General features: G+C 41.7%; 1 pseudogene; it reads left to right on the top strand.

The window, feature by feature from the left end:
• The first annotated feature begins 237 nt into the window (after positions 1 to 237).
• On the top strand, positions 238 to 15,113 carry LOC101326128 (Golgi pH regulator-like; annotated as a pseudogene).
• The last annotated feature ends 10,077 nt before the right edge of the window (positions 15,114 to 25,190 follow it).

Here is a 25,190-nt window from a genome sequence, read left to right as displayed (position 1 = left end):
GACGTCACTCCCAAATTCTCCTAGGACTTCCTTCAAGCTAGTGGACAAGCTACTCATGCCCCTGCCTGAAAGACTGTTTACAGTATTTTCACATGATTTTTCTCATTCTAGTGCCATTGCCAGGACATCTGGTAGGAGAGTATGTGCAGTCAGAGTCAGATGGACATGGACTCTTGTTTACCCCCCATCTGTGTTTCTGTCTTACCTCAGTTTGGGCATCACAGAGATATAAACGTTCAGCAGTTTCCCCCTCCTCATGAGATCTTAGTATAATCTGCATGTTCCCTTGAAACCCACTGAACTCACAACGTTTTATATCTAATGCGCTACCTCTGATTACCTTCCCTTTCCCTTTCGAACGGATTCCCCTCTGGATTTCTGCTCTGCTTAATACCCAGGTGGCATTCAGAAATCTAAAGGAACTTACCTCCACAGTGACCTAATCTTTCCTCTGGTGGTTAAACTTCTATCCAAGTTTAACTACTACTTGATCCTAAGATTATAGCGATAGGAAACACCTAAGGGCTAATAACAGCTTTTTAGGAGAGGAAAGAAGGAAAAGACCACCATGTAAATCAAGACACCAATTGAATGTGTTCCAATTTAAGAGACATTTAAATGTGGAAAGAGTAGCTGCTTTTTGGAATATAGAAAATCCAGTATTTGTTTTCACTTCTTACTATGCAAGACACTATGAAGGGATATAAAGTGATACAGAGCCGGTCACATATGGTACCTGCCCAAAGAACTCCCCAACTGAATAGGGAGACAGAAATCACATACAATTCAAATGCAAGCCAAGTATTCCAGCTGAGTTGTTAAGATCACCATTTTTGGAGTTAAATCCTGTCCTTGAAGCTACTATGTTCCAGAAAGGGGAGGTGCATAACAAACCATCAGGATTCTGGGGAATGATAAAGAGTGTTACCACTTCAGTACCAGGAAGTGAAAATCTTACTCTTATTCAACAGGAAGTGGATGCTTTGGAAGAACTAAGCAGGCAGCTTTTTCTGGAAACAGCTGATCTCTATGCTACCAAGGAGAGAATAGAATACTCCCAAAACTTTCAAGGGGAAATATTTTAATTTTCTGGGTTACTTGTTCTCTGTTTACTATGTTTGGAAAATTTTCATGGCAACCATTAATATCGTTTTTGGCCGAGTTGGGAAAACTGATCCAGTCACAAGAGGCATTGAGATCACTGTGAGTTATCTGGGGATCCCATTTGATGTGAAGTTCTGGTCCCAGCACATTTCCTTCATTCTGATTGGAATAATCATTGTCACGCCTATTAGAGGGGTGCTGATCGCTCTTACCAGGTTCTTCTATGCCATATCCAACAGTAAGTCCTCCAATGTCATTGTCCTGCTATTAGCACAGGTAATGGGCACGTACTTCGTCTCCTCTGTGCTGCTGATCCGAATGAGCATGCATCTGGAGTACCGCACCGTAGTCACCGAAGTTCTTGGAGAGCTGCAGTTCAACTTCTGTCACCGTTGGTTTGATGTCATCTTCCTGGTCAGTGCTCTCTCCAGCATACTCTTCCTCTATTTGGCCCATAGACAGGCACCAGAGAAGCATATGGCACCTTGAACTCATGCCTCTGGTGTCAGAATTTGGATATAAGAGGGAAAAAATGCAGGGGACCGGGGCCTAACATTTTTTTAAACAAACAAAATGCTGTGGTAGCATATTCTACCTCCAGCTTACACCTTCCTCCTCAGATGATACTGTGATCATGAGTAGCATCAGCTAGAAATGAGAGAGAGAAATGACTCAAGCTAGTCCTCAGCCAGGAGCACCCTGTTTGGGTTTGAGGCTGGTACAGTTTGCTGGGTGGTGGGGCTGCAAAGAGCCAAGAAACTCAGGGGAGAAAATAGACTGGAATTCTGGGGTGAGAGAGCTCTAAGGTAGCTGGGCCAAACACATGAGCCTCCGTTTAAGTCAAGGATCACGTGGAGAAGGTTATGACGTTCCCTTGAGATTGACTCTCATCAAAATCAGAGATTGTTAACAACAACAACAAAAAAAAGAACTCAGTTAAATCCTGAGTTCAAATCTTTGCCCAGTTTCCCCATCTATAAAGTGGGAATAATGATACCTGCTTTGTAGGAGTGCTGCAAAGAAGAAATGAGATGGATGGCGAATGTAGAGTTCAGCGTGGATGAAGCATATTGGAAGTTCTCAAGGATAAGTCAGTGGGATTTGGGTTATTATTAGCTTTATCATTATTGTGGAGGGATAAACCAGCTATGGTATGGATTTAAAGGAAGAAGAGCTCACATATGCTCGGGAGACTCAAGAAAGACTTCATTCAGTAGGTGGGCTTTGAAGAGCCTTGGAGAATGTGTGATATTTCTTTAGGACAATATGGAGGAGCTGTATCTCTCAGCCATCCCGGCATAGGGACCCAGAGCCTGCCCGTGTAACCACCTTAAGAGTCATGGGCAGAGATGAAACTTTGTATATGTTAAAATTTACAATACTTGTTTATGATTGTACCTGGTCTATTCATTTATTTAATAAATTCCTATTTATATCTTTGATTTGAAACAGGCGATACTTGTTAAAGTGCTGTAATATCCATAGTAGTCCAAAAAGCAAGTAAAGGGTATTCTGAATACGTGCTATTGTAAAGTAATTTCAGAAGAGCATACTTGTTACTAATGACAGGCAGTGTATTATGTACCCCTTGGCTTGTCATCCTGTCTATGGAGTACATGTTGTAAAGGAAGAAAAGTGGGTAATTATATTTCACATGAACATCAAATTGAGCGTTCCTTCCTTGTAGTTTTGTAAAGTAGAATTGTGGCAAGATTGTCCCTAGTTAATGCCAGGAAAAGTGAAAAATAAATGTCTTTTTAAAAATGTCTCTTATATAAACAAGTAAAACCTGTTAAAGTGGTTTGCAATCATTAAACATAGGTCAGTTCCCATTAAAACAAACTCCATGGATAAATCTGAATTATTTTATGTTGGTATTTTGTTATATGAAATATTGCTTAGCATGAAATTAAATATGTAAAGTTTGCATTGGAGCAAAATAAATGTCAAAATTATTATTAATTTATCCATTGTTGGCAGACTCAAATTATTTTGCAATAAAAGAGTTTTAATTCTTCCTATATTCATCTTAATGGGTGCAAGTTTATGGCTCAACAAATGAACAAGTGAATTTTTAATGTTTTTATATAAATAGAGGAGTTAATTTTTATCTCAGATGCTTATTTTAATAATTGCCTTCAAGGTACTAGAAAAATGCAGTTGCGATTTTGTTATAATTTGTGTGTTCTTCATAAAAATGATCTAACAGGTTCTAAAAATATCCATAAATAGATAGATAAATAAATAAACAAAAACAAAAACATTAAGCGGTTCTAAGATTCATTAACATTCTATATCTCAGTCTCATTCCCAAGGAATTTCTTTGTAATAGGACCTTGTTTGGAACTATAGTTATTGTCTGGGTTTTAATAGTATAGCTAATTATTAAAGTTAGATAAAAAATTCTGGACTCGAGTCATTTGAGGACATTTCTGATATACCTTGTGGATGTGATGTTTCGAATACTCTAACCTGATTTTGGAAATAGAGCTGATTGTTGTCTAGAGAAGTACTACAACTTTCTCCTCCACCTACTCTCTCACCTTTAGTAGGCTCAGATCCCAACTAGAGCCATTCCTCAGTTCTTTGGGCACCTTTGCCAGATGTATTAATCAAGTTTTGCCATGCACCAAAACATTCTCAGTGGTTTACGATAACAAAACTTTTACATCTTGCCTACAGGTTGGCTGGGCAGCTGTGGCAGCCGTACTCTGAGCTGTGAGTCAGGTTCAGGTACGTTCTGTGGGTCTTTCATTCTGGGGTACCATAATCCTAGATTATTTGGGACACCACATACCATAGTGGAACAGAGACAGGCTTCCAAAAATAAATAGCCCATTGCAGAAGGGGAAGCAGTCACAGATCTGTAGCAATTCTAAAATCTCACTGGGCAAACATTGCCAAGTTCCCAACCTGGAGGTAGGGAATGTTCCTTGCTCAGGCTCCAGTTCTCTTCCCTGGGAATAGCTCTTCTCTCCATTGTTCTCATGGCTCTTGGCCCCACCTTGGGGGAGGTAGTTTTCCATTACCCCTTTTGGTCACGTCTGAAGAAGTATATGTCCTCCCTGGCAGCTGAGCTGCTTCCTCATCCTACTATCTGCCTGTAGAATGTTGGGGACCCTAAGGTCCTTTTTTTAAATAAAATCTTAATTGAAAATAGTGTTAGATTTACACAAAAGTTGCTGAGAGAGTACAGAGTTCCCATATACCCAACACCATGTTTCTCTTATTAGTAACATCTTACAGTAATATGGTACATTTGTCACAATTAATGAACCAATATTGATACATTATTATTATCCTAAGATCTTTCATTATGGCTCAAAGAGTCACAATCTCATTTAGGGAAAAAAACAAAAAAATCACAGTCTTTTTTAATCCCGGCAAGGCTGCTTTGGGACTTAAATGTCTCTCAGAAACTATTAAAATTTTTTGTGTGTGGATTCAAGTTAGCTCCATGAGACAACAGCCATATCCACGTCATTTTCAAGTCATGCCTCCCTCTCTCTAGACTTAATTACAGGTAGTTTGAGTTTATCAAGTTTTGTGAAACCTAGTCCTTATTTCTTTTCTACAAGTTATTTTGTCCAGATGAAAGAATTTACTGGGTGCCACCTTAATCCATTCAAAGGTCTTACAAAGAGTACGATGGTGACTTTTATTTGCTCCTTGTCCTGAGACTGGGTCTCATTCGTATCTTAATCAGCCTTTGTGGCTTTAAACATTTCTCAATTTTTCTTGTTCTATTTGGAGATGAGACACAGTTCTATTTTAAAATTTGCAAGTCTTGGAATTTATGGAGTCACTCTTCACTCTTTCATTCCTGCTTGCAAGCAGGTCAGTTCCTTCTTGAAAGACCTCATGAAAAGCAGCAACCGTATCTTGAAATCTCTTCACCCAAAACCACGCATTCGTGAGTTACATTTTCTGCCTTCAGTTTACCTCAGGTGACAGTTCTACCAGATATTTACTGCTTCATAAGATGGATCATCATTTTTCCAGTTTCCAACACTTTCTTGCTGTCTGCTGTTTAGTCCCAAGACCAAAGACACATATTTTATGCTTTTATCTCAGCAGCATCACATTTTCAACGACTAGTTTCTATGTTAGTCAGCTTTTACTGCAATAATGCTGTGTAATAAACAACCCCCAGATCTCCATGACTTATAAAACAGAGGCATCTGGCTCATGGATCTTAGGTTGCCTGCAGTGGTTCTGCTCCGGCCTGCAGGCGGTTCAGGTCTGCTTCTCTGCCCCTACTCTAGGGCCTAAGCAGAAGGAAAAGGCTCTTTTTATGGCAAAGGGCAGGAAGGCAAAAGGCTAAACGAAACCACACAAGCACAGTTTAAGTCTCTGCTCACATTTTAGTGACCAAAGCAAGTCACACCGTCAGACCTACTGTCAGTAGAGGGAGGAGAGGAGAGAGCAAATAGTTATATGACAATAATATACACTCTACCTCACCGGACAAAAGTCTGGCCTCCAGTATTCATCGTTCAGGGGGTCCCTAAAATGGAGGGGGGCTGGAAGGCGAAGGGTAAAAATATGGTTAGGAAAAGATTTTTTTACATCTACTGCCACTCAAAGCTTTAATCCCTGTTTTCCTCCCTCTTAAATAGCTCCTTTCCCTAAAAGACCAGCCAGAGCTGGGCTGCGTCAGTAACTAATTTTTTTTTTTTAACATCTTTATTGGGGTATAATTGCTTTACAATGGTGTGTTAGTTTCTGCTTTATAACAAAGTGAATCAGTTATACATATACATATGTCCCCATATCTCTTCCCTCTTGCGTCTCCCTCCCTCCCACTCTCCCTATCCCACCCTTCTAGCTGGTCACAAAGCACCGAGCTGATCTCCCTGTGCTATGCGGCTGTTTCCCACTAGCTATCTACCTTACGTTTGGTAGTGTATATATGTCCATGCCTCTCTCTCGCTTTGTCACAGCTTACCCTTCCCCCTCCCCATATCCTCAAGTCCGTTCTCTAGTAGGTCTGTGTCTTTATTCCTGTCTTTTTAAGGAATTTACAATGTGCTGCCAGGTCTCTAAGTTCTTCCCTGGCCTTGGGCAGAGAGGAGGACTGAGGGCAGAGTGGCTCTACCTTGGTCCTGGCCATGGCATCCAATTCCTCAACACCAAAGCCAAGGATGCTGGCCCCGCAGATGTACCTTTGCACATGTCCCTCCTGGGGTATTGGACAGCAGGCCTAGCCACACTTGTAATCCCTACATTTTTCTCAGCGCCCTCCTCTCTTCATCCCCACTGGCTCCAGTTCTTCTAGGCCATCGTCACCTCTGGCCCGGCTTCCTACAACAGCCTTTGAGCCCGGCTTTACCTCCAGCCTGCCCATCTCCAAATGCTCTCCATTCACAGTGATCCAGAGTAATCTCTCCAGGGCGAAAATTTGATCTTGCGGCTCTCTCAGCTTAAATCCTCCGATGTTTTTACATTTTGTCTCTAGTAAATAAAAGATGGCTTTCCACGTGTGCCACGCCCCCAACCTGTCCCAAAATATCCAGCTTTGGTAAAGGATCAAGTTTCTCCCATGCACTCAGACTCCCACACCTGCAGGCCCCTGGATGCCAGGGAAATGGCCCCGGTCACCCTGCTGGATGGACCTCCTGCACAGGAGGAGGCCTGAGAGCCTCAGGGCCCCACAAGCTTCCCCTCGCCCCAGCCTAGCTGCCATGCACCACTCCTGACCTCCCCCAAGGGCGAAATGACTACTGACAGGAATGGGATCACACTGCTGGGTACATGGTGTCAGCGCCACAAATTGTGACACTTATGTCTGTGCCCATTTGATTCTGTCTCTGTGGTATCAGGAAGTAAGTAAAGAAAGAGCTGCTGGGAAGTCAGTGGAGAAAGGGAAAAAGTTAACATTTCAGGAAATTTGAAAAAAATTCTCTTCTTTAGGGTTCCAGAAACTAGAAGAAAACAATTCCTGTCTGAGGTAGGAGTAGATGACCCCATGAGGCACCTTCTTAAGATTCTCCGGCAGCATTACTGGGAGGTGGAAGACGTCCTTTAGTATTCCTTCCATTTCTGTACATGAGGAAGTGAAGAGATCAAAGCATGGTCACCAAGTTGACAGCACTGTCAGGAATAATCCATAAAAGTCACGTTTACTCATTAACAGATCCCTCTTCCCTGGACAGAATTACTGTTCTCTTTGGAGATTATTTTCATCAAGGCTTTTTTTTTGTTTTCAAGTCATAAACACATCAAATGAGGTCAAGCAAAGCAGTGTGGTTATTGTAAGGATTCTAGGTCATCTTATAAAACTCAGGGTCAAAAAAGTGGGTCTTGTAACTCAAATGAGGAACTGGCTACTACAGTAAAACTTGAAGCCAGATATGAGCAGTATGTGTTGGTATTCATGTTTTCCTGTAATTATTAATGCCAGTAGCCCCGGAGACCAAATGCTGGACTTGTCCAATACCAGCTGTATCCAGCTTCTCTTTCTCCCTGAAACTGACCCTCCCACCACTTTCTATGCAGGGAACCAGCATATACTTGTCCCCTACACAGGGCAGCCGCCGGTGGAACCAGATGAAGGCATATGATCCAGAGCAGTTTACCCAGTGCTGGCCAGAAACCCACGAGGTGGAGCAGTGCAGAGGTCTCGCTCCAGTAGTATCAATGGTAGTTAGCCGAGGCAATTAGTTTAGGTTCCTTTGGATTGTGGGGAATATGGAAAGGTTGGCCAGTGAGTAATAAAGGTGAATGGAACCAATTTACAGAGGGACACAGATAACTTAGCTAAGAGACCATGTTGGCTCAGAGAGCTGGAGAGAGTCATTGGCCTCTAGAAATGTCTTTCCCAGTTGTAGTTTATAGGTGTCAGTGTTAGTTTGCTAGGGCTGCTATAACAAAGTACCACAGGCTAAGTGGCTTAAACAACAGGTATTTATTTTGTCACAATTCTGGAGGCTAGAAGTCTGATATCAAGGTGTTGGCAGGGTTGGTTTCTCCTTGGCTCATAGATAGCTGTCTTCTCCCTGTGTCTTCATAGTGTTCTCCTTCTGTGCGTGTCTGTGTTCTAATCTCCTCTTTTTATAAGGATGCCAGTCAGATTGGTTTAGGGCCCATGTAATGACTTCATTTTAACCTAATTACCTCTTTAAAGACCCTATCTCCAAATACAACCACATTCTGAGGTACTGGGGGTTAGGACTTCAACATATAAGTTTGAGGGGCCCAATTCAGTCCGTAACAATGCCACCTCCCCTTTTGTAAGAGTCTTGTGTAAGTCTATGCAATCAAAAGAACCTAACAAACTGTATTAGGATCCTCTGTTGTAAGCAGCAGAAAACTCAGTTCAAACAGCCTTAAGGAAAAAGGGAATTTATTGGCTCAAGTAACTGAGGAGTCAGGAGTGTCGTTATCTTTAAGTATGTCTGAATCCAGAACTCAGATAATGTCATTTGATTTGTCGGGGTCCTGGCAGGAATAGATGGCTCCATCCAATTAGGTTTTTTTTTTTTTTTTCAGGCAAGGCTTTACTGGGGCCCCTGCTGCAGCAGCAGGGAGCGAGAACAAACAACAGGTTCTCTTGCTTGCTCACTCCCTGAGTGGGCGGCAAGCTTGTTCCTTATATGGGGTGAGGGTAGGGGTGTGTCCAGGGGTCAGGCCAGAGGGTGGCTTAGGTGTTTTGCCCACCCCTTGGTGGTGTTGTGTGCAGGTTTTAAAAAGAGGACTACTTACAAAGATGAGAGCAGGATTTAGGGAAATTACAAGGGGTATTGAAGTACCAGAGCAAGTAACAGTTAATAGTGGGACATCGTTACCATCTCTAGGCCTAAAGGAGTAATAAAGCAAGTATGGATCCTGGAACCTGAAGACAGTGAGCTATGTGAACAGGTCCCCTGACAGAAGCCATAGGCTTCAGCAGAGAGACAGCTAACCTGAGGGGACCCCACGGAAAGGGACTGGGAAATAAATGACCTAATGTCTCTGATCCCCTGACAGCATTGCCACCTCGAAGCCAAAGGGGAAGAGAGGTAGATCGCGTCCATTTAGTCAGCTGGTAGAGAGCAGGAGAGAGATCTGGGGGCAAGTGGAAAATACCCAACAGCACTTGGTCTCCCTCTTCATCTTCTATGTTGGTGTCTTTCTAGGCAGGGTCTTAGCTCATCACCCTTACAACTTGCAATCTGTGGGAAGAAAGCTTCTCTTGCGCAAGTTTTTCCAACAGGAGCCCAGAAGTTAGTCTTGTTAGCCTGGCTTATATCACCAAACTCATCTCTATTTCAGTCTATATTTATGCCCATCTCTAAATCAATTACTGTGGCCAAAGGACAACTGATCAGGTCATGATCACCTGAATACCCTTGGAGCTGGGAGGATGGGATCAATCCCATAGAAACACATAGTGTGGAATGGCGGAGAGTGGTTCCCCCAAGGAAAATTCAGGTGTTGTTAACAGAAGAGGGGGGAATACATAGAGGCTGGACAGGCAAGGACATCGTATGTACACGGCATTACCTGGACTACTGGCAGTGCAGCCCTGGATAAAAATGGAATGACTGATTGCCTTGATTGGATGCAGTATGTTTTGAGAACTATTCATTGCACATAGTTGGAGGTCAGTAAACATTTGCAAAAATCTGTTGGATTATAAATGTTTATAACCTATGTACAGAATTATTTTGCAATTGACTAGGAGACATTTCTGAATCCAGAGGACATTTTTTCCACTTCCAATCTCTATAGCAATCCTTATATGAATATTGACCTATGATTATTAACATCTTGTTTGTAAAAATCTATATTTACACCCCAAACACTGCCTCTTTCAGTGTTCTGAATTATTTGTAAACCCTGTTTATTTTCTTTCATTAGACCACAGTCCTGTGAATTTCTGGCTTGTTTGCACACATCACCAAGTATTTTTTTAGACTCATTTAGCAAAAGATCATCATGAAAGAGGCAATAAACTAAAGTAAGATTAGTGAGCAATTTAAATTTAACTGTTAATAAGGCTTCTCTGTTTCTGTCCATTAAAGATAACTGTCAGTGTTGCTAAGAGCTATTTATTAAACTGATAAAAATGAGTATTGTCTTTAAAAAGTCAAGCTGCTGTTATCTGATCTCAAAGGTGAGCTTGTAAAATTAATTCTTCTAGTGTTTGCTTGTCATTCAAGCATGACGTTAATTCTGTCCACACCCACTGGTTTTTTTGTTCAGCTCCAGCAGGTTTTTGGCAGTAGTTCTGTCAATGGCTCTTTGGATAAGAAGCCCTGCCAGCAGCGTTTAAGCAGCATTTTGCAGGGAGTGGGAGCAGGGATTCAGATTGGGCTGACGTTGAAAATCAGAGAATTTCCAAAGTATAAGAATCACTATTTTTAGAGTTTTAATGCCATCGAAGGGTTCAGATAGGAAACCTTTCCATTTATGTCTCCTATATTCTGAGAGCAGTGATTTTAGTGATTTAGTCCTTAAATATTTATGCAGTAGACAAGAGAAGCATGGACCCCACCTTAATGGGACTTAATCTCCTGTAGGGGGTTCCCCAAATACATGGATGATGGGGGTTGCCATGGTGTCTGCAGGTAAATTCATGCAGGGTGGTACACCTGCTGCCCATTCATCCTTGCACAGGACATGCCAGGGAGAACAGGAGAGAAAGCCTGAAGTTATGAAGCAGCCACCTTTCTATGATCTGCGGCAACAAAGACAAGCAACAATATAAAGAGCTCCCCAAATCTCACACATCCAATTTTGGAATACATGACAAACAGCAAGAGCAGAAGATTTAACTTCTCTCTCATCTCTTACATAGACATTTCATCTCTCTAAATCCCTGCATCTTTTACTAAGCCTTTCTTATCGTTCCAGCTCAGAGTGATCTTATTGTCCCCTTTCTCTCAAAGCCTGTGGTTCGTAGACTTGATTATATACTCCCTCATAGTAGTATTGGATTTTTAGATGTCCCCCCCATGCTCCTTGAGGGCAGGGACCAGATTGAATGCTTTTTTACATCCCATATGGCCTGTATTCTGGGGTAGAACAGGAGCTGTATAATCACTGACTAAAATAACAGAAATGCTTTGCTCAGGTTAATGTTAAACTTGGTTTGCATTCTCAGGCCATAAACCACCCAGTAATTAGAGGGTCATTTGTATAGAAGCAGCCTTGAATGTAACAGTAATGAAAAAGATCTTGTCTGGTGGCTGGAAGAAGTAGAGCGACCTAATAAAAATCTAATAAACTGGGTCAAAACTAACCCAGAGAACATCAAAGCTGAAAGAGTTTGTACAAAAATCATTTGGTTCACAGTCCCTCATTGTACAGAAAGGAAACTAGGGCCCTTAGAGGCTGTGGCTTGCTCAAGGTTACATTGAATTAGTGATAGAGGCCAGACCAGTAACTACAGTTCTTGACCAAGTTACTGGGTGAAGAGTCAAGTTGGGAGTCAGCTAGACTCAACTTTGTGTTTTCCAAGCCATCATGATAGTAACTGGCATTTTGCAACTCCATTTTGTTGTTCCTGGCACTGTGTCAGGTGCTTCTTACACAGTAACACACTACTTCATTTAATCTTCACAACCCATCTGAAGGACGTACTGTATCAGCCAGGGTTCCTCTTGAGAAACAAAACCAGTAGGAGACAGATATCAAGAAATATGTTTATTAGAGAAATGCAAATCAAAACTACAATGAGCTATCACCTCACACCTGTCAGAATGGCCATCATCAAAAAGTCTACAAAAAACAAGTGTTGGTGAGTGTGTGGAGAAAAGGGAACCCTCCTACACTGTTGGTGGGAACGTAAGTTAGTGCAACCACTATGGAGAACAGTGTGGAGGTTCCTCAAAAAACTAAAACTAGAAATACCATATGATCCAGCAATTCCACTCCTGGGCATATATCCAAAGAAAATGAAAACACTAGTTCGAAAAGATACATGCACCCCAGTGTTCAGAGCAGCATTATTTACAGTAGCCAAGATATGGAAGCAAATCAAATGCCCATCAACAGATGAATGGATAAAGAAGATGTGGCATATATATATAATATATAATATATATATATTATATATATATATATATATATATATAATATATGGAACTCAGCCATAAAGAAGAATGAATTTCTGCCATTTGCAGCAGTGCGGATTGACCTAGAGAAGATTATGCTTAGTGAAATAAGTCAGACAGAGAAAGACAAATACTCTGTGATATCACTTATATGTGGAATCTAAAAAATAATACAAATGAATGTATACACAAAACAGAAACAGACTCACAGTTACAGAGAACAAACTAGTTACCAAAGGGGAGAGGGAAGGGGGGAGGGGCACATTAGGGGTATGGGATTAAGAGATATAAACTACTATGTATAAAATAGATAAGCAACAAGGATATGTTGTATAGCACAGGGAATTATAGCCGTTATCTTGTAATAAATTTTAATGGAGTATAATCTGTAAAAGTACTGAACCACTACGCTCTACACCTGAAACTATACTTCAATTTAAAAGAGAGAGATTTGTTGTGATTGGTTTACAGGATTTGGGGAGCTGACTAGGAGAATCCAAAATCCATAAGGAAGGGTAGCCTGGGGTTTGGGGCACAGAGTGAAGCTGCTATCCACAGGTAGAATTTCTTCTTCTTCAAGGAAGCCTCAGCCCTACTTTTAAGTCCTTTCAGTACCTTCTTGGGAGTGTGTCTGATTCACCCCCATGTCTCTCTCTTGCTTTGACTTGTATATGCTAGAAGTTTGGTTCACTTTCTTAGCCAGGCAAAAGAGGACAAATTGGTTGATTCTGGCTCTTGCTCTGTTACGTTTAGCCTGCCTCATCTGAATTCATATCTCTTTTCTGAAAAAGAAATATTTCTGCCTTCATGAAATAATTGTAAGAAATGGCCTTGTATGTGGACACTTTGTGAGCATATTCCCCAAAAGTCACTGTCCTGCTGCTTCCTAGAATGTTGAAGGTTGTCTACAAGGGCAATAGAATTGGACTTGTTGGGATTCTTTTGTCTCCCATGACTTGAGTAGGGCAAAAGGGAGTTGATTACCCCTTTTGTGTTCTCAGGATAAGAGCAGTCACAGCCCCAGGTCCAATAACCAAGTGGCACCGCCTGATATTACAGCTTATCTATCCAAACTTGAAACCAACCATCTTAGAAGACCTTCAATGGCCTTGACATTAACATCACCAAATGAAAACATTTTTCTCCCATTGGAAAGTCACACTGCATGTTTTTCTCTTCTACCAACCTGTACTTCGTAGTAGGGGAGCAGATATTTATCGAAGGCCTCACCTGTCTCAACCTGCTGTCCCTGAACACATCTCATGATAGCATCTCTGCACCTCATCCAGGTGCAGCTGGGGAAAAATATACTATAAGTCTCAAATATACTAGGTGTCTCTAACGTGTGGTCCCACACACTCAAGCCTTTTGCCATGTATCTTCTCTCCCCTATCCCATTCCTGCTGTCACTGTTCCAAACCTCTCACTATGTCCCTCTACCCAGCTCCTGCCTCCATACCTTACTCTCAGCAGATGACCTTGCCAACTGCCTTGCAGAGAACTTGAAGGCTAGCAGACAGAAACTCCCTCAACTTCCTGGCTGATCACCTCCTGCTTTCCCACTAAAACCTTCCTGTATCTGCCACTTTCCTTCCTTCCTCCACTCTCAGAAGAAGGGGTATTCCTTCTTCTCATTCAAGGTGAATCCCTCCGTCTATTCTCCCCCTCACCCACCCTCCTTCTCTATCATTTCCTTTCTGGACTTTAGACTCTCTTTCATAAGATCCTACCCAAGAGCCTTTAAAGAGGTCCAAGTCTTGCCCGTCAGGAAGGAAAGGAGGGAGGGAGAGGGGAAGAAGAGAGAAGGGGACCGACTCCTCTAGCTGCTGTCTTGCCTCCTGCCCTCAGACAGGCTTCCCAGGATGGTTGTCCTCATGTCTCAAGTTTCTCATCTTTCCCTCTCTATGAACACACTGCAGTTTGCCTTTTGCGTCCACCATTTCACTAAAGATGCTTTTGCTAAGGTTACCAGTGACCTCCCAATGCCAAATCCAATGGATGCTTTCCATTTCTTATCAAACTTGATGATTATGGGACACACACTTGACACTGTCTCCTTAAGAAATGCTTCCTAATTTCCAGGACACCACACACTCCTCGTTCTCTTCCACCTCCTGACAGATTCTCACCAGAACACTTCGTTGACTTTCTCCTACAATCTGCTCCCTAAGTTTCTGTCCTGACTCTTATTTTCTTCTCATTCTATACCTCTTCCAGTGATGTCCGGGCCTCACCAGGACCTTTAATGGCTCCTTTCTTCCGGTGTCAGAGATCACTAGAACCTATACAAGTTGCTGCAGCAGTTCCCTGCAGCCTAGGGCATTTCTCTAGACAACACTGTTCATCCACTGCTTAGAACCTTCTTCTCTTGTTTGGTTTCCATCCCACTTCCTGGAACAGGATCCTTGCTCTCTGCTAAGTCTCTTTGCATGCATGACTTATTTAGATGATCAGCTTGGTTTTTGAGTCTACTGTAACAAGAACAAAATTATTAATGCATGAGTCCTTCCAACCTTTCCCCTCTTCCTGGCCTCTAAAAGGATCCTGACTTTGCAAGTTTTATTTCTTCTCCTCCCTCACCCCCAGAGAAGCCTCTCTTGCCTTACAGACTCATCTTTGGGGAAGTGGGAGGGAGATAGGAACAGGAGATGTGCAGACTGGGGTGGAGGCTTTTTAGGACATGTATGAGGGTTGGAGGAGCAGTTTGTGATGAGAGGGACATAAATGGGAAAGAGACAGGGCTTTTAAGAGGTATTGCTATGGTCTATGTTCATTCAAAATGTTAAAGAAATGAAAGCAAATAACGAATAATTTTGATGGTACTTGTGGGTTTTGGCAGATTATGATGGCGGCTTTGCTCTAAAAATGGACCACAGGGTTTCTCAAGCTTACAACTCCTCGCCCAAGACTGCAAACTGAAGCACGGATTCCCCCTTGGACACCAGCCCCACAACTCAGACTTCCTCATTTTCCTTGAGGCCACCCTGTGTGGGAGAAAAGACCCAAGTGCTCATCTGGTCTTACATGTGAGGCTCTGGCCTCCAGACCTGAATTTCCAGGTCAGTTCTCTCTTCTGAGCGCCAGACCAGTACATTAAACTGCTTACAAGACATTTCATCTAGACATTTCACAGAACCCTCACAGTCACCTTGTCCCTAAGTTGCCCCTTTATCTTCATCATCCCTTCTTCTTAATGTCCCTCCTCTTAGGTCCCTCAGTGAGACATGAACCTCAACTTCGTCACCCACTACAGAAACCCGGGTGTCATCCTTCCTTCGCTAAGCGCTCTCATCCGGATGGTCCCCAGTCCTCTGCTGCTACTTAAATGTATCGACATGCTGAGCCACTTGATGCTTCCTAAGCTCTTGAAGTTTCAGAGTTTCTCACATCATGCCATTGAGCATTCCGTTGTGTTTGCATTCAATGTCTTTCTATTCCCTACCTCAGCTCTTCTGTTGAACCTTAGAGGATACTTAAACTTCATCTCTTTTTCGAAGCCTTCCTTGATTGCCCTACATGGACTGAACATTTTCTCCTTTATACTACCTTGAACTTACGGTATTAAGGCAGGTATCACAATGTATTGCAATTATTTTATTTATTCAACTGTCTCTGCTCCTAGACAATGAAATCCTTGACAGAAAACATTGTATCTTATTACCCAGCATGGTGTCTAGTTTCTAGTAATAGCTCAATAAATAATCACTTAATAATTGTGCAAATGAATTAAAAATAAGTTTATGAGGCAGTCAGGAATCCAAATTAAAGACAGAAAAGATAGGCTTCATGGAGTTAAGTAATTTGCCCAAAGTTACGCAGCTACTAAGTGAGGGAACAGAATTTGATCTTGGTCTGTTACTACAGCCCATACCTTTTGTTTACAATAATTACACCACCTCTTAGCTGGTCAAAGCCCTTCTTATACTTTAGAAAATTTTGTGTAAATTTTCTTTGCTGATAGTGATAATGTTTATCTCTCTATGGTGACATCTTTAGGGCATTTTCTTTTTTTTTAAATAAATTTATTTATTCATTTATTTATTTTTGGCTGCGTTGGGTCTTTGTTGCTACCCATGGGCTTTCTCTAGTTGCGACAAGCGGGGGCTACTCTTTGTTGCGGTGCGCGGGCTTCTCATTGCAGTGGCTTCTCTTGCTACGGAGCACAGGCTCTAGGCGTGCGGGCTTCAGTAGTTGTGGCACGTGGGCTCAGTAGTTGTGGCTCACAGGCTCTAGAGCACAGGCTCAGCAGTTATGGCGCATGGGCTTAGTTGCTCCGTGGCATGTGGGATCTTCCCAGACCTGGGCTCGAACCTGTGTCCCCTGCACTGACAGGAGGATTCTTAACCACTGTGCCACCAGGGAAGTCCTAGGGCATTTTCTTGGAGGTATCCTGGGGATACAAGAATTATTTCAACCATTCTGTTTTCATTGCATATTTTTATGCTCATCTTTGAAGGTTTCCTCAAAAATTCAAGCTTTTAAAGCCATTTTTTCTACATTTATTTCACAAATTCTAGGTGGTGATATTGTTGGAAAGTAGGTTGGAGTTGGAGTCCCCCAGTTCTACCCGTTGTCACTCATGGAACGACAGCCATCTGTACCAAGGGCACCCTGAAGCAAAGGTAGGTGGAAGAGTTTATTTTGAAGAAAATTAAAGGATACGGTAGTGCTAGTTGTTTGTGGGGAAGTGTTTTGTGTTCAGTAAATCCTCACTATTACTCGGCCGAGGACCTCCCTATGGATTTCTAAGAAGTCAAGTCGAACAGCCACTGATACCCCGCGAATGTTCTTCTTTGGGATTCATTTCTGTAATTGCTGCCTATGGCAGTGTAGCATGTGATGTCTGGACATATTATCTCAGGAAAGAAAAAAGAAACATTTGGAAGTCCACACTATTTTAAAAAACTAACAAACAAACAGTTGTTTCTCCCCAACTGGAGGCTGGAGAGTATGTGAATCAAATTGGGGGCTGTTTTGTTTGCTCCTTCACAATATCTCTTTTATTTCATCTGACAAGTATGTAGGGTAATATGAGGTCATTTCTAGTCATTAAAAAAATTGTACCACTTTCCTAAGTAGTTCAGAGCCCCTGAGTTCTTTATAAGTGGAATCCAGGAGCGATGCGGCAGTAACCACGGATCAGAGTCATTACTGAATTTTCAAACACGCATCATCCCCTTCCTCCAAGCCTTCTTACAAAACTTTCATTGCCAAATAGGCATTAATCTTTCCAGTACTCAAGGAGGTGGGTGAAAGTGTACACTTTATCAGCATAAATGTATGGAACTATTTAGGGAGAACAGACAGCAGCTCACTTGCAGATGGAGTATGTAGGGAGAAACATAACGGAGATTCTAGTTAATTTGTTCCACTGTCATTTTCTAAGGACTTTCTAAGCATCAGACACTGTGCTGTGTTAGGGACGCAGAGATTAAACAAACAAACCTGGTCTGTCCTCTCAAAGCACCTCCAGAAGAGTAGGCAGTTGTGGCAGCTACACACTCACTGCTGAGGACCACGATGGCTACAAGCGCTGAAACCCCAGAGGCGCACAGAGGAGCACCTTGGTGGGATGGGGATGAAGGAAGACTGCCCAGAGCTGGCACCTGGGCTGAGTCTTGAAGACAAATAGGAGCTGGGCCAAGAAGAATATTAAAGGCAGAGGAAGCAGCCCTGCCTGTAATAAATGAAGGAGAGAAGACAAGGCTCTTTCAGGCAATTGTAAACATGTCAGAGTGGATGAAGTAGAAATGTGAAGGCTGGGAGTGCTAATCCTGTGAAGGGTGTGGTAAGGGGTGGGATGCAGATCAGGTAGAACAAAAGTGTGAGCAGGAAAACAGCAGAGGGGCTTCCATGAAACTGCTTCCGCAGCTGGCTCTCCAGCTAGAGTTGAGCCGAATGTCTCTGGTTCACAAAGCCTTTTTCTAGACAGGCCCACTTCTCAGAAACAGCCCTGAGAGAGTCATTGCCCCAGAGGTCACAGAGCCTGTTCTCTGGAGCTCAGGGACTCTAGGAGGCAGAGAAAGGAGCCCCCTCCCACCCCCCATCCCAGGAAACACTTACGGAGGAGCCTCTGGCTCCCAAATGGGAATGGGCTTCCTAAGAATCCAAACACTGCAGGTCTTTGCTCTATCAAGGTTAGCCATCATCAGCAATTCCAGAAAAATGTTGCCCCAAGCTATGGAAGAACAACCCGCCTGCACTGCTGTGTGATTGTGTACCCACAGGGCAGGGACCAAGTACACAGTCTCTCCCAGCCCGTTGCTTCTGGTAATTGCTTAGTAAATCCTCACAAACGTATTGACTCTTCTTTTGTTTAATAGTAATTGATGCTCAATAAATACTTGCAAATAATAATTACAGTTGGGCTCTGTGGTAAGGGAAAAACAAAGGAAAAGGAAAAGAGAGAAAAAGTTAATGTACAAAAAGAATGTGGAAGAAGTAATCAATATTAATTCATTGAGTACGTACTAAATCACAAGTCTTCATCGTAGCCCTTTTGTATATTATGTCATTTAATATTTACAATGACCTATGATATACATATTATTATTATCTCTATTTAAAAGGTGAGAAGACTGAGACTCAGAGAAGTTGAGTAACTTTCCTAAGGCCAGGGGAGTGGTTTTCTGATTCCAGACCAGGGATCTTTTTTGCTAAATCCAGCTTCTGGTGAGAGAGGGAGAGGCCTTGGGGCTTCACTGTAAAGCTTTAGTAACAGTTCAGACGTGAGTAAGAACAGCAGGAGATTCTGCCTTATGTTTCAGTAACTAAAGAATAAAGTTTAAATCTTGCTTGGGAGGCTTAAAAAAAAAATCTAAGAATCCAACCACCGTTCAATGCCCCACACAATTTTCTCTGGGCATTCTGCATCACCACTGTCCCTCCACAGCCTCAATTATTCTGATCTTTGTTTATAATCCTTTTATATCCATTCTGATGACAAGTGTATGTATACGTTCTTGGTGCTCTGCCTTAGCAGGGAAGCCAAAGTTTAGGATCTGATATCTAAAATGTGTCATGACAAATGCCCACGTTTGATGTATATTTTCCCATGGTATCATCTTGGAACTGCCCATTAGACACGAGAAAAAAACTTTTCAATAGAGTTATCCATGATTGAGTAGTAGGTGGCTTTAAAAGCATTAATTCATGGGCTTCCCTGGTGGCACAGTGGTTGAGAGTCTGCCTGCCGATGCAGGGGACACAGGTTCGTGCCCCGGTCCGGGAAGATCCCACATGCCGCGGAGCGGCTGGGCCCGTGAGCCATGGCCGCTGAGCCTGCGCATCTGGAGCCTGTTCTCCGCAACGGGAGAGGCCACAACAGCGAGAGGCCCGCGTACCGCAAAAAAAAAAAAAAAAAAAAAAAAGCATTAATTCATAAATGCGCTTTGACTATCACGTTGTCAAAAGCCCTGCTTAGAGGATCCACTTAAAGATTAAGGGGAGATTGGCTCAAGATGGCAGAGTAGAAAGACGTGCTCTCACTCCCTCTTGGGAGAGCACTGGAATCACTACTAACTGCTGAAAAATCATCGACAGGAAGACACTGGAACTCACCAGAAAAGATACCCCAAAGGAGAAGCCACAATGAGACAGTAAGAGGGGCACAATCACAATAAAATCAAATCCCATAACTGCTGGGTGGGTGACTCACAAACTGGAGAACACTTATACCACAGATGTCCACCCACTGGAGTGAAGGTTCTGAGCCCCACGTCAGGCTTCCCAACCTGGGGGTCTGGCAATGGGAGGAGGAATTCCTAGAGAATCAGACTTTGAAGGCTAGTGGGATTTGATTGCAGAACTTCGACAGGACTGGGGGAAACAGAGACTCCACTCTTGGAGGGCACACACAAAGTAGTGTGCGCATAGGGACCCAGGGAAAGGAGCAGTGACCCCAAGGGAGACTGAACCAGACCTACCTGCTAGTGTTGGAGGGTCTCCTGCAGAGGCGGGGGCTGGCTGTGTCTCACTGTGAGGACAAGGACACTGGCAGCAGAAGTTCTGGGAAGTACTCCTTGGTGTGAGCCCTCCCAGAGTCTACCATTAGCCCCACCAAAGAGCTTGGGTAGGCTCCAGTGTTGGGTGGCCTCAGGCCAAACAACCAACAGGGAGGGAACCCAGCCCCACCCCATCAGCAGACAAGCGGATTAAACTTTTACTGAGCTCTGCCCACCAGGGCTACAGCCAGCTCTACCCACCACCAGTCCCTCCCATCCGGAAACTTGCTCAAGCCTCCTAGATAGCCTCATCCACCAGAGGGCAGACAGCAGAAGCAAGAAGAACTACAATCCTGCAGCCTGTGGAACAAAAACCACATTCACAGAATGATAGACAAAATGAAAAGGCAGAGGGCTATGTACCAGATGAAGGAACAAGATAAAACCGCAGAAAAACAACTAAATGAAGTGGAGATAGGCAACCTTCCAGAAAAAGATTTCAGAATAATGATAGTGAAGATGATCCAGGACATCGGAAAAAGAATGGAGGCAAAGATCAAGAAGATGCAAGAAATGTTTAACAAAGACCTAGAAGAATTACAGAACAAGCACCTAGAAGAATCAAAGAACAAACAAAGAGAGACGAACAATACAATAACTGAAATGAAAACTACACTAGAAGGAATCAATAGCAGAATAACTGAGGCAGAAGAACGGATAAGTGACCTGGAAGACACAATGGTGGAATTCACTGCTGTGGAACAGAATAAAGAAAAAAGAATGAAAAGAAATGAAGACAGCCTAAGAGACCTCTGGGACAACATTAAACACAACAGCATTCACATTATAGGGGTCCCAGAAGTAGAAGAGAGAGAGACAGGACCCGAAAAAATATTTGAAGAGATTATAGTCGAAAACTTCCCTAACATGGGAAAGAAAATAGCCACCAAGTGCAGGAAGCATAGAGAGTCCCATACAGGATAAACCCAAGGAGAAACACGCTGAGACACGTAGTAATCAAGTTGGCAAAAATTAAAGACAAAGAAAAATTATTGAAAGCAGCAAGTGATAAACAACAAATAACATACAAGGGAACTCCCATAAGGTTAACAGCTGATTTCTCAGCAGAAACTCTACAAGCCAGAAGGGAGTGGCATGACATATATAAAGTGATGAAAGGGAAGAACCTACAACCAAGATTACTCTACCCTGCAAGGATCTCATTCAGATTCAAGGGAGAAATCAAAAGCTTTACAGACAAGCAATGCTAAGAGAATTCAGCACCACCAAACCAGCTCTGCAACAAATGCTAAAGGACCTTCTCTAAGTGGGAAACATAAGAGATGAAAAGGACCTACAATAACAAACCCCAAACAATTAAGAAAATGGTAATAGGAACATACATATCAATAATGACCTTAAACGTGAATGGATTAAATGCTGCAACCAAAAGACACAGGCTCGCTGAATGGATACAAAAACAAGACCCATATATATGCTGTCTACAAGAGACCCACTTCAGACCTAGTAACACATACAGACTGAAAGTGAGGGGATGGAAACAGATATTCCATGCAAAAGGAAATCAAAAGAAAGCTGGAGTAGTCAATACTCATATCAGATAAAATAGACTTTAAAATAAAGAATGTTACAAGAGACAAGGAAGGACACTACATAATGATCAAGGGATCAATCCAAGAAGAAGATATAACAATTATAAATATGTATGCACGCAACATAGGAACACCTCATTACATAAGGTAAGTGCTAACAGCAGTTTAACACAATAACACAATAACAGTAACACAATAATAGTGGGGGACTTTAACACTTCACTTACACCAATGCACACATCACCCATTTAATTGATATTTATAGGACATTCCATCCCAAAACAGCAGATTACACTTTCTCCTCAAGTGCGCATGGAACATTCTCCAGGAGAGATTACATCTTGGGTCACAAATGAAGCCTCAGTAAATTTAAGAAAATTGAAATCATATCAAGCATCTTTTCTGACCACAACACTATGAGATTAGAAATCAATTACAGGGAAAAAATGTAAAAAACACAAATACATGGAGGCTAAACAATATGTTACTAAATAACCAAGAGATCACTGAAGAAATCAAAGAGGAAGTAAAAAAAATACCTAGAGACAAATGACAATGAAAACACGACAATCCAAAACCTATGGGATGCGGTAGAAGTAGTTCTAAGAGGGAAGTTTATAGCAATACAAGCCTACCTCAAGAAACAACAAACATCTCAAACAATCTAACGTTACACCTAAAGGAACTAGAGAAAAAAGAACAAACAAAACCCAAAGTTAGCAGAAGGAAAGAAATCATAAAGATCAGAGCAGAAAAAATGAAATAGAAACAAAGAAAACAACAGCAAAGATCAATAAAACTAAAAGCTGGTTCTTTGAGAAGATAAACAAAATTGATAAACCATTAGCCAGACTCATCAAGAAAAAGAGGGAGAGGACTCAAATCAATAAAATTACAAATGAAAGAGGAGAAGTTACAACAGACACCGCAGAAATAGAGAGCATTCTAAGAGACTACTACAAGCAACTCTATGCCAATAAAATGGACAACCTGGAAGAAATGGACAAATTCTTAGAAAGGTATAACCTTCCAAGACTGAACCAGGAAGAAATAGAAAATATAAACAGACCAATCACAAGTAATGAAATTGAAACCGTGATTAAAAATCTGTCAACAAACAAAAGTCCAGAACCAGATGGCTTCACAGGTGAATTCTCTCAAACATTTAGAGAGAGCTAACACCCATCCTTCTCAAACTCTTCCAAAAAATTGCAGAGGAAGGAACACTCCCAAACTCATTCTATGAGGCCACCATCACCCTGATACCAAAACCAGACAAAGATACTACAAAAAAAGAAAATTACAGACCAATATCACTGATGAATATAGATGCAAAAATCCTCAACAAAATACTAGCAAACAGAATCTAACAACACATTAAAAGGATCATACACCAGGATCAAGTTGGATTTATCCCAGGGATGCAAGGATTATTCAATATACACAAATCAATCAGTGTGATACACCATATTAACAAATCAAAGAATAAAAACCATATAGATGCAGAAAAAGCTTTTGACAAAATTCAACACCCATTTATGATAAAAACCCTCCAGAAAGTGGGCATAGAGGGCACCTACCTCAACATAATAAAGGCCACATATGACAAACCCACAGCAAACATCATTCTCAATGGTGAAAAACTGAAAGCATTTCCTCTAAGATCAGGAACAAGACAAGGATGTCCACTCTCGCCACTATTATTCAACATAGTTTTGGAAGTTCTAGCCATGGCAATCAGAGAAGAAAAAGAAATAAAAGGAATACAAATTGGAAAAGAAGTAAAACTGTCACTATTTGCAGATAACATGATACTATACATAGAGAATCCTAAAGATACCACCAGAAAACTACTAGAGCTAATCAATGAATTTGGTAAAGTTACAGGATGCAAAATTATTGCACAGAAATCTCTTGCATTCCTATACCCTAATGACGAAAGATCGGAAAGTGATATTAAGGAAACAATCCCATTACCATCGCAACAAAAATAATCAAATACATAGGAATAAACCTACCTAAGGAGGTAAAAGACCTGTACTCAGAAAACTTTAAGACACTGATGAAAGAAATGGAAGATGACACAAAAAGATGGAGAGACATACCATGTTCTTGGATTGGAGGAATCAATATTGTGAAAATGACTATACTGCCCAAAGCAATCTATAGATTCAATGCAATCCCTGTCAAATTACCAGTGGCATTTTTTACAGAACTAAAACAAAAAATCTTAAAATTTGTATGGAGACACAAAAGACCCTGAATAGTAAAAGCAGTCTTGAGGAAGAAAAACAGAGCTGGAGGAATCAGACTCCCTGACTTCAGACTGTACTACAAAGCCTCAGTAATGAAGACAATATGGTACTGGCACAAAAACACAAAGATAGATCAATGGCACAGGATAGAAAGCCCAGAGATAAACCCATGCACCTATGGTCAACTAATCTATGACAAAAGAGGCAAGGATATACAATGGAGAAAAAACAGTCTCTTCAAAAAGTGGTGCTGGGAAAACTGGACCGCTACATGTAAAAGAATGAAATTAGAACACTCCCTAACACCATACACAAAAATAAACTCAAAATGGATTAGAGACCTAAAGGTAAGACCAGACACTATAAAACTCTTAGAGGAAAACATAGGAAGAACACTTTTTGACATAAATTACAGCAAGACCTTTTTTGATCCACCTCCTAGAGTAATGGAAATAAAAACAAAAATAAACAAATGGGACCTAATGAAACTTAAAATCTTTTGCAAATCAAAGGAAACTACAAACAAGATGAAAAGACAACCCTCAGAGTGGGAAAAAATATTTGCAAACGAATCAACGGACAGAGGAATAATCTCCAAAATATGTAAACAGCTCATGCAGCTCAATATTAAAAAAACAAACAACCCAATCAAAAAATGGGCAGGAGACGTAAATAGACATTTCTCCAAAGAGGACATACAGATGGCCAAGGAGCACATGAAAAGCTGCTCAACATCACTAATTATTAGAGAAATGCAAATCAAAACTACAATGAGGTATCACCTTACACCAGTTAGAATGGGCATCATCAGAAAATCTACAAACAACAAATGCTGGAGAGGGTGTGGAGAAAAGGGAACCCTCTTGCACTGTTGGTGGGAATGTAAATTGATACAGCCACTATGGAGAACAGTATGGAGGGTCCTTAAAAAACTCAAAATAGAACTACCATATGACCCAGCAATCCCAGTATTGGGCATATACCCAGAGAAAACCATAATTCAAAAAGGCACATGCACTCCAGTGTTCATTGCAGCACTATTTACAGTAGCCAGGTCATGGAAGGAACCTAAATGCCCATCAACAGAGAAATGGATAAAGAAGACGTGGTACATATATACAATAGCATATTACTCAGCCATAAAAAGGAATGAAATTGGGTCATTTGTAGAGACGTGGATGAATCTAGAGACTGTCATACAGAGTAAAGTAAGTCAGAAAGAGAAAAATAAATATT

This window comes from Tursiops truncatus, chromosome 17 (assembly GCF_011762595.2).
Source record: "Tursiops truncatus isolate mTurTru1 chromosome 17, mTurTru1.mat.Y, whole genome shotgun sequence".
In the NCBI taxonomy this organism is placed as follows: Eukaryota; Metazoa; Chordata; class Mammalia; order Artiodactyla; family Delphinidae; genus Tursiops; species Tursiops truncatus.
The sequence above is the reverse complement of the archived record's forward strand: the minus strand, read 5'-3'. Positions and strand labels throughout refer to the sequence as shown.